Consider the following 15721-nt stretch of genomic DNA (forward strand, 5'->3'; position numbering starts at 1 on the left):
TTGCGTCGGATTCGAAAATCTAAACTCACAGGAGAACGACCATAAGGTGCCCGAGGCAGCAATAGACCGTTGGAGTCAAGTCGGCTGGAGGCCGATGTATTGAATCTCGACGCAATTTGAGTGTTCCATCGTCATTACAAAGCCCTGAACCTTACAATTAACTATCAGTTTCGCGTCGGATTCGAAAATCATCTCACAGGAGAAGTTCATACGGTGCTCGAGACAGCAATATACCCCTTGGAGACAAATCGGCTGGAGGACGATGTATTGAATCTCGACGCAATTTGAGTCTTCTATAGTCATTAGGAGGCGCTGAACGTAACAATTCACTATCATTGTTGCGTCGGATTCGAAAATCTAGACTCACAGGAGAACGACCATAAGGTGCCCGAGGCATCAATAGACCCTTGGAGACAAGTCGGCAGGAGGACGATGTATTGGATCGCGACGCAATTTGAGTCTTCTATCATCATTAGGAGGCGCTGAACGTTACAATTAACTATCATTTTTGCGTCGGATACGAAAATCTAGACTCACAGGAGAACGACCATAAGGTGCCCGAGGCAGCAATAGACCCTTGAAGACATGTCGGCTGGAGGACGATGTATTGAATCTCGACGCAATTTGAGTGTTCCATCGTCATTAGAAGGCCCTGAACGTTACAATTAACTATCATTTTTGCGTCGGATTCGAAAATCTAGACTCACAGCAGACGAACCATTTGGTGCCCGAGGCAGCAATATCCCCTTGGAGACAAATCGGCTGGAGGACGATGTATTGAATCCCGACGCAATTTTTTAGTCTTCTATCGTCATTAGGAGGCGCTGAACGTTACAATTCACTATCATTTTTCCGTCGGATTCGAAAACCTAGACTCACAGGAGAAGGATCATATTGTGCCTGAGACAGCAATATCCCCTTGGAGACAAGTCGGCTGGATGACGATGTATTGAGTCTCGACGCGATTTGAGTGTTCCATCGTCATTAGAAGGCCCTGAACGTTACAATTAACTATCATTTTTGCGTCGGATTCGAAAATCTAGACTCACAGGACAACGACCATAAGGTGCCCGAGGCAGCAATAGACCCTTGTAGACAAGTCGGCTGGAGGACGATGTATTGGATCGCGACGCAATTTGAGTCTTCTATCGTCATTAGGATGCGCTGAACGTTACAATTCACTATCATTTTTGCGTCGGATTCGAAAATCTAGACTCACAGGAGAAGGACCATGTGGTGCCCGAGGCAGCGATATCCCCTTGGAGACAAGTCGGCTGGAGGCCGATGTATTGAATCTCGACGCATTTTGAGTGTTCCATCGTCATTAGAAGGCCCTGAACGTTACAATTAACTATCATTTTTGCGTCGGATACGAAAATCTAGACACACAGGAGAACGACCATAAGGTGCCCGAGGCAGCAATAGACCCTTGGAGACAAGTCGGCTGGAGGACGATGTATTGAATCTCGACGCAATTTGAGAGTTCCATCGTCATTAGGCGGCCCTGAACGTTACAATTAACTATCATTTTGGCGTCGGATTCGTAAATCTAGACTTACAAGACAACGACCATAAAGTGCCCGAGGCAGCATTAGACCCTTGGAGACAAGTCGGCTGGAGGACGATGTATTGGATCGCGACGCAATTTGAGTGTTCCATCGTCATTAGGAGGCGCTGAACGTTACAATTCACTATCATTTTTGCGTCGGATTCGATAATCTAGACTCACAGGAGAACGACCATAAGGTGCCTGAGGCAGCAATAGACCCTTGGAGACAAGTCGGCTGGAGGACGATGTATTGGATCGCGACGCAATTTGAGTCTTCTATCGTCATTAGGAGGCGCTGAACGTTACAATTCACTATCATTTTTGCGTCGGATTCGTAAATCTAGACTCACCGGAGAAGGACCATGTGGTGCCCGAGGCAGCGATATCCCCTTGGAGACAAGTCGGCTGGAGGACGATGTATTGAATCTCGACGCAATTTGAGTCTTCTGTAGTCATTAGGAGGCGCTGAACGTAACAATTCACTATCATTTTTGCGTCGGATTCGAAAATCTAGACTCACAGGAGAACGACCATAAGGTGCCCGAGGCAGCAATAGACCCTAGGAGACAAGTCGGCTGGAGGACGATGTATTGGATCGCGACGCAATTTGAGTCTTCTAACATCATTAGGAGGCGCTGAACGTTACAATTCACTATCATTTTTGCGTCGGATTCGAAAATCTAAACTCACAGGAGAACGACCATAAGGTGCCCGAGGCAGCAATAGACCGTTGGAGACAAGTCGGCTGGAGGCCGATGTATTGAATCTCGACGCAATTTGAGTGTTCCATCGTCATTACAAGGCCCTGAACCTTACAATTAACTATCAGTTTCGCGTCGGATTCGAAAATCTACTCACAGGAGAAGTTCATACGGTGCTCGAGACAGCAATATACCCCTTGGAGACAAGTCGGCTGGAGGACGATGTATTGAATCTCGACGCAATTTGAGTGTTCTATCGTCATTAGAAGGCCCTGAACGTTACAATTAACTATCATTATTGCGTCGGATACGAAAATCTAGACTCACAGGAGAACGACCATAAGGTGCCCGAGGCAGCAATAGACCCTTGAGGACAAGTCGGCTGGAGGACGCTGTATTGAATCTCGAATCAATTTGAGTGTTCCATCGTCATTAGAAGGCCCTGAACGTTACAATTAACTATCATTTTTGCGTCGGATACGAAAATCTAGACTCACAGGAGAACGACCATAAGGTGCCCGAGGCAGCAATAGACCCTTAGAGACAAGTCGGCTGGAGGACGATGTATTGAATCTCGACGCAATTTGAGAGTTCCATCGACATTAGGCGGCCCTGAACGTTACAATTAACTATCATTTTGGCGTCGGATTCGTAAATCTAGACTTACAAGAGAACGACCATAAAGTGCCCGAGGCAGCATTAGACCCTTGGAGACAAGTCGGCTGGAGGACGATGTATTGGATCGCGACGCAATTTGAGTGTTCCATCGTCATTAGAAGGCCCTGAACGTTACAATTAACTATCATTTTTGCGTCGGATTCGAAAATCTAGACTCACAGCAGACGAACCATTTGGTGCCCGAGGCAGCAATATCCCCTTGGAGACAAATCGGCTGGAGGACGATGTATTGAATCCCGACGCAATTTTTTAGTCTTCTATCGTCATTAGGAGGCGCTGAACGTTACAATTCACTATCATTTTTGCGTCGGATTCGAAAACCTAGACTCACAGGAGAAGGATCATATTGTGCCTGAGACAGCAATATCCCCTTGGAGACAAGTCGGCTGGAGGACGATGTATTGAATCTCGACGCGATTTGAGTGTTCCATCGTCATTAGAAGGCCCAGAACGTTACAATTAACAATCATTTTTGCGTCGGATTCGAAAATCTAGACTCACAGGACAACGACCATAAGGTGCCCGAGGCAGCAATAGACCCTTGGAGACAAGTCGGCTGGAGGACGATGTATTGGATCGCGACGCAATTTGAGTCTTCTATCGTCATTAGGATGCGCTGAACGTTACAATTCACTATCATTTTTGCGTCGGATTCGAAAATCTAGACTCACAGGAGAAGGACCATGTGGTGCCCGAGGCAGCGATATCCCCTTGGAGACAAGTCGGCTGGAGGCCGATGTATTGAATCTCGACGCAATTTGAGTGTTCCATCGTCATTAGAAGGCCCTGAACGTTACAATTAACTATCATTTTTGCGTCGGATACGAAAATCTAGACACACAGGAGAACGACCATAAGGTGTCCGAGGCAGCAATAGACCCTTGGAGACAAGTCGGCTGGAGGACGATGTATTGAATCTCGACGCAATTTGAGAGTTCCATCGTCATTAGGCGGCCCTGAACGTTACAATTAACTATCATTTTGGCGTCGGATTCGTAAATCTAGACTTACAAGACAACGACCATAAAGTGCCCGAGGCAGCATTAGACCCTTGGAGACAAGTCGGCTGGAGGACGATGTATTGGATCGCGACGCAATTTGAGTGTTCCATCGTCATTAGGAGGCGCTGAACGTTACAATTCACTATCATTTTTGCGTCCGATTCGATAATCTAGACTCACAGGAGAACGACCATAAGGTGCCCGAGGCAGCAATAGACCCTTGGAGACAAGTCGGCTGGAGGACGATGTATTGGATCGCGACGCAATTTGAGTCTTCTATCGTCATTAGGAGCCGCTGAACGTTACAATTCACTATCATTTTTGCGTCGGATTCGTAAATCTAGACTCACCGGAGAAGGACCATGTGGTGCCCGAGGCAGCGATATCCCCTTGGAGACAAGTCGGCTGGAGGCCGATGTATTGAATCTCGACGCAATTTGAGTGTTCCATCGTCATTACAAAGCCCTGAACCTTACAATTAACTATCAGTTTCGCGTCGGATTCGAAAATCTACTCACAGGAGAAGTTCATACGGTGCTCGAGACAGCAATTTACCCCTTGGAGACAAATCGGCTGGAGGACGATGTATTGAATCTCGACGCAATTTGAGTCTTCTATCGTCATTAGGAGGCGCTGAACGTTACAATTCACTATCATTTTTGCGTCGGAATCGAAAATCTAGGCTCACAGGAGAAAGATCATATTGTGCCCGAGACAGCAATATCCCCTTGGAGACAAGTCGGCTGGAGGACGATGTATTGATTCTCGACGCAATTTGAGTGTTCCATCGTCATTAGAAGGCCCTGAACGTTACAATTAACTATGATTTTTCCGTCGGATTCGAAAATCTAGACTCACAGGGGAACGGCCATACGGTGCCCGAGGCAGCTATTGACCCTTGGAGACAAGTCGGTTGGAGGACGATGTATTGGATCGCGACGCAAAATGAGTGTTCCATCGTCATTAGGAGGCCCTGAATGTTACAATTAACTATCAGTTTTTAGTCGGATTCGAAAATCTAAACTCACAGGTGAACGACCATAAGGTGTCCGAGGCAGCAGTAGACCGTTGGAGACAAGTCGGCAGGAGGCCGATGTATTGAATCTCGACGCAATTTGAGTGTTCCATCGTCATTAGGAGGCGCTGAACGTTACAATTCACTATCATTTTTGCGTCGGATTCGAAAATCTAGACTCACAGGAGAACGACCATAAGGTGCCCGAGGCAGCAATAGACCCTTGGGGACAAGTCGGCTGGAGGCCGATGTATTGAATCTCGACGCAATTTGAGTGTTCCATCGGCATTAGGAGGCCCTGAACGTTAAAATTAACTATCATTTTGGCGTCGGATTCGATAATCTAGACTCACAGGAGAACGACCATAAGGTGCCCGAGGCAGCAATAGACCCTTGGAGACAAGTCGGCTGGAGGACGATGTATTGGATCGCGACGCAATTTGAGTCTTCTATCGTCATTAGGAGGCGCTGAACGTTACAATTCACTATCATTTTTGCGTCGGATTCGTAAATCTAGACTCACCGGAGAAGGACCATGTGGTGCCCGAGGCAGCGATATCCCCTTGGAGACAAGTCGGCTGGAGGCCGATGTATTGAATCTCGACGCAATTTGAGTGTTCCATCGTCATTACAAAGCCCTGAACCTTACAATTAACTATGATTTTTGCGTCGGATTCGAAAATCTAGACTCACAGGAGAACGACCATAAGGTGCCCGAGGCAGCAAAAGACCCTTGGAGACAAGTCGGCTGGAGGCCGATGTATTGAATCTCGACTCAATTTGAGTGTTCCATCGGCCCTGAATGTTAAAATTAACTGTCATTTTTGCGTCGGATTCGATAATCTAAACTCACAGGAGAACGACCATACGGTGCCCGAGGCAGCAACAGACCCTTGGAGACAAGTCGGCTGGAGGACGATGTATTGAATCTCGACGCAATTTGAGTGTTCCATCGTCATTACACGGCCCTGAACGTTACAATTAACTATCATTTTTGCGTCGGATACGAAAATCTAGACACACAGGAGAACGACCATAAGGTGCACAAGGCAGCAATAGACCCTTGGAGACAAGTCGGCTGGAGGACGATGTATTGAATCTCGACGCAATTTGAGAGTTCCATCGTCATTAGGCGGCCCTGAACGTTACAATTAACTATCATTTAGGCGTCGGATTCGTAAATCTAGACTTACAAGAGAACGACCATAAAGTGCCCGAGGCAGCATTAGACCCTTGGAGACAAGTCGGCTGGAGGACGATGTATTGGATCGCGACGCAGTTTGAGTGTTCCAACGTCATTAGGAGGCCCTGAATGTTACAATTAACTATCAGTTTTTTGTCGGATTCGAAAATCTAGACTCACAGCAGACGAACCATTTGGTGCCCGAGGCAGCAATATCCCCTTGGAGAAAAATCGGCTGGAGGACGATGTATTGAATCCCGACGCAATTTGAGTCTTCTATCGTCATTAGGAGGCGCTGAACGTTACAATTCACTATCATTTTTGCGTCGGATTCGAAAATCTAGACTCACAGGAGAACGACCATAAGGTGCCCGAGGCAGCAATAGACCCTTGGAGACAAGTCGGCTGGAGGCCGATGTATTGAATCTCGACGCAATTTGAGTCTTCTATCGTCATTAGGAGGCGCTGAACGTTACAATTCACTATCATTTTTGCGTCGGATTCGAAAATCTAGACTCACAAGAGAAAGATCATATTGTGCCCGAGACAGCAAATTCCCCTTGGAGACAAGTCGGCTGGAGGACGATGTATTGACACTCGACGCAATTTGAGTCATTACAAGGCCCTGAACCTTACAATTAACTATCAGTTTCGCGTCGGATTCGAAAATCTAATCACAGGAGAAGTTCATACGGTGCTCGAGACAGCAATATACCCCTTGGAGACAAATCGGCTGGAGGACGATGTATTGAATCTCGACGCAATTTGAGTCTTCTATAGTCATTAGGAGGCGCTGAACGTTACAATTCATTATCATTTTTGCGTCGGATTCGAAAATCTTGACTCACAGGAGTACGACCATAAGGTGCCCGAGGCAGCAATAGACCCTTGGAGACAAGTCGGCTGGAGGACGATGTATTGGATCGCGACGCAATTTGAGTCTTCTATCGTCATTAGGAGGCGCTGAACGTTACAATTCACTATCATTTTTGCGTCGGATTCGAAAATCTAGACTCACAGGAGAAGGACCATGTGGTGCCCGAGGCAGCGATATCCCCTTGGAGACAAGTCGGCTGGAGGCCGATGTATTGAATCTCGACGCAATTTGAGTGTTCCATCGTCATTACAAAGCCCTGAAACGTACAATTAACTATCAGTTTCGCGTCGGATTCGAAAATCTACTCACAGGAGAGGTACATACGGTGCTCGAGACAGCAATATACCCCTTGGAGACAAATCGGCTGGAGGACGATGTATTGAATCTCGACGCAATTTGAGTCTTCTATCGTCATTAGGAGGCGCTGAACGTTACAATTCACTATCATTTTTGCGTCGGAATCGAAAATCTAGACTCACAGGAGAAAGATCATATTGTGCCCGAGACAGCAATATCCCCTTGGAGACAAGTCGGCTGGAGGCCGATGTATTGGATCTCGACGCAATTTGAGTGTTCCATCGTCATTAGAAGGCCCTGAACGTTACAATTAACTATCATTTTAGTGTCGGATTCGAAAATCTAGACTCACAGGAGAACGACCATAAGGTGCCCGAGGCAGCAACAGACCCTTGGTGACAAGTCGGCTGGAGGCCGATGTATTGAATCTCGACGCAATTTGAATGTTCCATCGTCATTAGAAGGCCCTGAACGTTACAATTAACTATCATTTTTGCGTCGGATACGAAAATCTAGACTCACAGGAGAACGACCATAAGGTGCCCGAGGCAGCAATAGACCCTTGGAGACAAGTCGGCTGGAGGCCGATGTATTGAATCTCGTCGCAATTTGAGTGTTCCATCGTCATTAGAAGGCCCTGAAAGTTACAATTAACTATCATTTTTGCGTCGGATACGAAAATCTAGACTCACAGGAGAACCACCATAAGGTGCCCGAGGCAGCAATAGACCCTTGGAGACAAGTCGGCTGGAGGACGATGTATTGAATCTCGACGCAATTTGAGAGTTCCATCGTCATTAGGCGGCCCTGAACGTTACAATTAACTATCATTTTTGCGTCGGATTCGAAAATCTAGACTCACAGGAGAACGACCATAAGTTGCCCGAGGCAGCAATAGACCCATGGAGACAAGTCGGCTGGAGGACGATGTATTGGATCGCGACGCAATTTGAGTCTTCTATCGTCATTAGGAGGCGCTGAACGTTACAATTCACTATCATTTTTGCGTCGGACTCGAAAATCTACACTCACAGGAGAAGGACCATGTGGTGCCCGAGGCAGCGATATCCCCTTGGAGACAAGTCGGCTGGAGGCCGATGTATTGAATCTCGACGCAATTTGAGTGTTCCATCGTCATTAGAAGGCCCTGAACGTTACAATTAACTATCATTTTTGCGTCACATACGAAAATCTAGACACACAGGAGAACGACCATAAGGTGCCCGAGGCAGCAATAGACCCTTGGAGACAAGTCGGCTGGAGGACGATGTATTGAATCTCGACGCAATTTGAGAGTTCCATCGTCATTAGGCGGCCCTGAACGTTACAATTAACTATCATTTTGGCGTCGGATTCGTAAATTTAGACTTACAAGAGAACGACCATAAAGTGCCCGAGGCAGCGATATCCCCTTGGAGACAAGTCGGCTGGAGGCCGATGTATTGAATCTCGACGCAATTTGAGTGTTCCATCGTCATTACAAAGCCCTGAACCTTACAATTAACTATCAGTTTCGCGTCGGATTCGAAAATCTACTCACAGGAGAAGTTCATACGGTGCTCGAGACAGCAATTTACCCCTTGGAGACAAATCGGCTGGAGGACGATGTATTGAATCTCGACGCAATTTGAGAGTTCCATCGTCATTAGGCGGCCCTGAACGTTACAATTAACAATCATTTTGGCGTCGGATTCGTAAATCTAGACTTACAAGACAACGACCATAAAGTGCCCGAGGCAGCATTAGACCCTTGGAGACAAGTCGGCTGGAGGACGATGTATTGGATCGCGACGCAATTTGAGTGTTCCATCGTCATTAGGAGGCCCTGAATGTTACAATTAACTATCAGTTTTTAGTCGGATTCGAAAATCTAAACTCACAGGTGAACGACCATAAGGTGTCCGAGGCAGCAGTAGACCGTTGGAGACAAGTCGGCAGGAGGCCGATGTATTGAATCTCGACGCAATTTGAGTGTTCCATCGTCATTAGGAGGCGCTGAACGTTACAATTCACTATCATTTTTGCGTCGGATTCGAAAATCTAGACTCACAGGAGAAGGACCATGTGGTGCCCGAGGCAGCGATATCCCCTTGGAGACAAGTCGGCTGGAGGCTGATGTATTGTATCTCGACGCAATTTGAGTGTTCCATCGTCATTAGAAGGCCCTGAACGTTACAATTAACTATCATTTTTGCGTCGGATACGAAAATCTAGACACACAGGAGAACGACCATAAGGTGCCCGAGGCAGCAATGGACCCTTGGAGACAAGTCGGCTGGAGGACGATGTATTGAATCTCGACGCAATTTGAGAGTTCCATCGTCATTAGGCGGCCCTGAACGTTACAATTAACAATCATTTTGGCGTCGGATTCGTAAATCTAGACTTACAAGACAACGACCATAAAGTGCCCGAGGCAGCATTAGACCCTTGGAGACAAGTCGGCTGGAGGACGATGTATTGGATCGCGACGCAATTTGAGTGTTCCATCGTCATTAGGAGGCCCTGAATGTTACAATTAACTATCAGTTTTTCGTCGGATTCGAAAATCTAGACTCACAGCAGACGAACCATTTGGTGCCCGAGGCAGCAATATCTCCTTGGAGACAAATCGGCTGGAGGACGATGTATTGAATGCCGACGCAATTTGAGTCTTCTATCGTCATTAGGAGGCGCTGAACGTTACAATTCACTATCATTTTTGCGTCGGATTCGAAAATCTAGACTCACAGGAGAACGACCATAAGGTGCCCGAGGCAGCAATAGACCCTTGGGGACAAGTCGGCTGGAGGCCGATGTATTGAATCTCGACGCAATTTGAGTGTTCCATCGGCATTAGGAGGCCCTGAACGTTAAAATTAACTATCATTTTGGCGTCGGATTCGATAATCTAGACTCACAGGAGAACGACCATAAGGTGCCCGAGGCAGCAATAGACCCTTGGAGACAAGTCGGCTGGAGGACGATGTATTGGATCGCGACGCAATTTGAGTCTTCTATCGTCATTAGGAGGCGCTGAACGTTACAATTCACTATCATTTTTGCGTCGGATTCGTAAATCTAGACTCACCGGAGAAGGACCATGTGGTGCCCGAGGCAGCGATATCCCCTTGGAGACAAGTCGGCTGGAGGCCGATGTATTGAATCTCGACGCAATTTGAGTGTTCCATCGTCATTACAAAGCCCTGAACCTTACAATTAACTATGATTTTTGCGTCGGATTCGAAAATCTAGACTCACAGGAGAACGACCATAAGGTGCCCGAGGCAGCAAAAGACCCTTGGAGACAAGTCGGCTGGAGGCCGATGTATTGAATCTCGACTGAATTTGAGTGTTCCATCGGCCCTGAATGTTAAAATTAACTATCATTTTTGCGTCGGATTCGAGAATCTAAACTCACAGGAGAACGACCATACGGTGCCCGAGGCAGCAACAGACCCTTGGAGACAAGTCGGCTGGAGGACGATGTATTGACACTCGACGCAATTTGAGTCATTACAAGGCCCTGAACCTTACAATTAACTATCAGTTTCGCGTCGGAACGAAAATCTACTCACAGGAGAAGTTCATACGGTGCTCGAGACAGCAATATACCCCTTGGAGACAAATCGGCTGGAGGACGATGTATTGAATCTCGACGCAATTTGAGTCTTCTATAGTCATTAGGAGGCGCTGAACGTTACAATTCATTATCATTTTGGCGTCGGATTCGAAAATCTTGACTCACAGGAGTACGACCATAAGGTGCCCGAGGCAGCAATAGACCCTTGGAGACAAGTCGGCTGGAGGACGATGTATTGGATCGCGACGCAATTTGAGTCTTCTATCGTCATTAGGAGGCGCTGAACGTTACAATTCACTATCATTTTTGCGTCGGATTCGAAAATCTAGACTCACAGGAGAAGGACCATGTGGTGCCCGAGGCAGCGATATCCCCTTGGAGACAAGTCGGCTGGAGGCCGATGTATTGAATCTCGACGCAATTTGAGTGTTCCATCGTCATTACAAAGCCCTGAAACGTACAATTAACTATCAGTTTCGCGTCGGATTCGAAAATCTACTCACAGGAGAAGTACATACGGTGCTCGAGACAGCAATATACCCCTTGGAGACAAATCGGCTGGAGGACTATGTATTGAATCTCGACGCAATTTGAGTCTTCTATCGTCATTAGGAGGCGCTGAACGTTACAATTCACTATCATTTTTGCGTCGGAATCGAAAATCTAGACTCACAGGAGAAAGATCATATTGTGCCCGAGACAGCAATATCCTCTTGGAGACAAGTCGGCTGGAGGCCGATGTATTGGATCTCGACGCAATTTGAGTGTTCCATCGTCATTAGAAGGCCCTGAACGTTACAATTAACTATCATTTTAGCGTCGGATTCGAAAATCTAGACTCACAGGAGAACGACCATAAGGTGCCCGAGGCAGCAACAGACCCTTGGTGACAAGTCGGCTGGAGGCCGATGTATTGAATCTCGACGCAATTTGAATGTTCCATCGTCATTAGAAGGCCCTGAACGTTACAATTAACTATCATTTTTGCGTCGGATACGAAAATCTAGACTCACAGGAGAACGACCATAAGGTGCCCGAGGCAGCAATAGACCCTTGGAGACAAGTCGGCTGGAGGCCGATGTATTGAATCTCGTCGCAATTTGAGTGTTCCATCGTCATTAGAAGGCCCTGAAAGTTACAATTAACTATCATTTTTGCGTCGGATACGAAAATCTAGACTCACAGGAGAACCACCATAAGGTGCCCGAGGCATCAATAGACCCTTGGAGACAAGTCGGCTGGAGGACGATGTATTGAATCTCGACGCAATTTGAGAGTTCCATCGTCATTAGGCGGCCCTGAACGTTACAATTAACTATCATTTTTGCGTCGGATTCGAAAATCTAGACTCACAGGAGAACGACCATAAGTTGCCCGAGGCAGCAATAGACCCATGGAGACAAGTCGGCTGGAGGACGATGTATTGGATCGCGACGCAATTTGAGTCTTCTATCGTCATTAGGAGGCGCTGAACGTTACAATTCACTATCATTTTTGCGTCGGACTCGAAAATCTACACTCACAGGAGAAGGACCATGTGGTGCCCGAGGCAGCGATATCCCCTTGGAGACAAGTCGGCTGGAGGCCGATGTATTGAATCTCGACGCAATTTGAGTGTTCCATCGTCATTAGAAGGCCCTGAACGTTACAATTAACTATCATTTTTGCGTCACATACGAAAATCTAGACACACAGGAGAACGACCATAAGGTGCCCGATGCAGCAATAGACCCTTGGAGACAAGTCGGCTGGAGGACGATGTGTTGAATCTCGACGCAATTTGAGAGTTCCATCGTCATTAGGCGGCCCTGAACGTTACAATTAACTATCATTTTGGCGTCGGATTCGTAAATTTAGACTTACAAGAGAACGACCATAAAGTGCCCGAGGCAGCATTAGACCCTTGGAGACAAGTCGGCTGGAGGACGACGTATTGACACTCGACGCAATTTGAGTCATTACAAGGCCCTGAACCTTACAATTAACTATCAGTTTCGCGTCGGATTCGAAAATCTACTCACAGGAGAAGTTCATACGGTGCTCGAGACAGCAATATACCCCTTGGAGACAAATCGGCTGGAGGACGATGTATTGAATCTCGACGCAATTTGAGTCTTCTATAGTCATTAGGAGGCGCTGAACGTTACAATTCATTATCATTTTTGCGTCGGATTCGAAAATCTTGACTCACAGGAGTACGACCATAAGGTGCCCGAGGCAGCAATAGACCCTTGGAGACAAGTCGGCTGGAGGACGATGTATTGGATCGCGACGCAATTTGAGTCTTCTATCGTCATTAGGAGGCGCTGAACGTTACAATTCACTATCATTTTTGCGTCGGATTCGAAAATCTAGACTCACAGGAGAAGGACCATGTGGTGCCCGAGGCAGCGATATCCCCTTGGAGACAAGTCGGCTGGAGGCCGATGTATTGAATCTCGACGCAATTTGAGTGTTCCATCGTCATTACAAAGCCCTGAAACGTACAATTAACTATCAGTTTCGCGTCGGATTCGAAAATCTACTCACAGGAGAAGTACATACGGTGCTCGAGACAGCAATATACCCCTTGGAGACAAATCGGCTGGAGGACGATGTATTGAATCTCGACGCAATTTGAGTCTTCTATCGTCATTAGGAGGCGCTGAACGTTACAATTCACTATCATTTTTGCGTCGGAATCGAAAATCTAGACTCACAGGAGAAAGATCATATTGTGCCCGAGACAGCAATATCCCCTTGGAGACAAGTCGGCTGGAGGCCGATGTATTGGATCTCGACGCAATTTGAGTGTTCCATCGTCATTAGAAGGCCCTGAACGTTACAATTAACTATCATTTTAGCGTCGGATTCGAAAATCTAGACTCACAGGAGAACGACCATAAGGTGCCCGAGGTAGCAACAGACCCTTGGTGACAAGTCGGCTGGAGGCCGATGTATTGAATCTCGACGCAATTTGAATGTTCCATCGTCATTAGAAGGCCCTGAACGTTACAATTAACTATCATTTTTGCGTCGGATACGAAAATCTAGACTCACAGGAGAACGACCATAAGGTGCCCGAGGCAGCAATAGACCCTTGGAGACAAGTCGGCTGGAGGCCGATGTATTGAATCTCGTCGCAATTTGAGTGTTCCATCGTCATTAGAAGGCCCTGAAAGTTACAATTAACTATCATTTTTGCGGCGGATACGAAAATCTAGACTCACAGGAGAACCACCATAAGGTGCCCGAGGCAGCAATAGACCCTTGGAGACAAGTCGGCTGGAGGACGATGTATTGAATCTCGACGCAATTTGAGAGTTCCATCGTCATTAGGCGGCCCTGAACGTTACAATTAACTATCATTTTTGCGTCGGATTCGAAAATCTAGACTCACAGGAGAACGACCATAAGTTGCCCGAGGCAGCAATAGACCCATGGAGACAAGTCGGCTGGAGGACGATGTATTGGATCGCGACGCAATTTGAGTCTTCTATCGTCATTAGGAGGCGCTGAACGTTACAATTCACTATCATTTTTGCGTCGGACTCGAAAATCTACACTCACAGGAGAAGGACCATGTGGTGCCCGACGCAGCGATATCCCCTTGGAGACAAGTCGGCTGGAGGCCGATGTATTGAATCTCGACGCAATTTGAGTGTTCCATCGTCATTACAAAGCCCTGAAACGTACAATTAACTATCAGTTTCGCGTCGGATTCGAAAATCTACTCACAGGAGAAGTACATACGGTGCTCGAGACAGCAATATACCCCTTGGAGACAAATCGGCTGGAGGACGATGTATTGAATGCCGACGCAATTTGAGTCTTCTATCGTCATTAGGAGGCGCTGAACGTTACAATTCACTATCATTTTTGCGTCGGATTCGAAAATCTAGACTCACAGGAGAACGACCATAAGGTGCCCGAGGCAGCAATAGACCCTTGGGGACAAGTCGGCTGGAGGCCGATGTATTGAATCTCGACGCAATTTGAGTGTTCCATCGGCATTAGGAGGCCCTGAACGTTAAAATTAACTATCATTTTGGCGTCGGATTCGATAATCTAGACTCACAGGAGAACGACCATAAGGTGCCCGAGGCAGCAATAGACCCTTGGAGACAAGTCGGCTGGAGGACGATGTATTGGATCGCGACGCAATTTGAGTCTTCTATCGTCATTAGGAGGCGCTGAACGTTACAATTCACTATCATTTTTGCGTCGGATTCGTAAATCTAGACTCACCGGAGAAGGACCATGTGGTGCCCGAGGCAGCGATATCCCCTTGGAGACAAGTCGGCTGGAGGCCGATGTATTGAATCTCGACGCAATTTGAGTGTTCCATCGTCATTACAAAGCCCTGAAACGTACAATTAACTATCAGTTTCGCGTCGGATTCGAAAATCTACTCACAGGAGAAGTACATACGGTGCTCGAGACAGCAATATACCCCTTGGAGACAAATCGGCTGGAGGACGATGTATTGAATCTCGACGCAATTTGAGTCTTCTATCGTCATTAGGAGGCGCTGAACGTTACAATTCACTATCATTTTTGCGTCGGAATCGAAAATCTAGACTCACAGGAGAAAGATCATATTGTGCCCGAGACAGCAATATCCCCTTGGAGACAAGTCGGCTGGAGGCCGATGTATTGGATCTCGACGCAATTTGAGTGTTCCATCGTCATTAGAAGGCCCTGAACGTTACAATTAACTATCATTTTAGCGTCGGATTCGAAAATCTAGACTCACAGGAGAACGACCATAAGGTGCCCGAGGCAGCAACAGACCCTTGGTGACAAGTCGGCTGGAGGCCGATGTATTGAATCTCGACGCAATTTGAATGTTCCATCGTCATTAGAAGGCCCTGAACGT

Source organism: Schistocerca serialis, chromosome 10, assembly GCF_023864345.2.
Source record: "Schistocerca serialis cubense isolate TAMUIC-IGC-003099 chromosome 10, iqSchSeri2.2, whole genome shotgun sequence".
NCBI classification, from domain to species: domain Eukaryota; kingdom Metazoa; phylum Arthropoda; class Insecta; order Orthoptera; family Acrididae; genus Schistocerca; species Schistocerca serialis.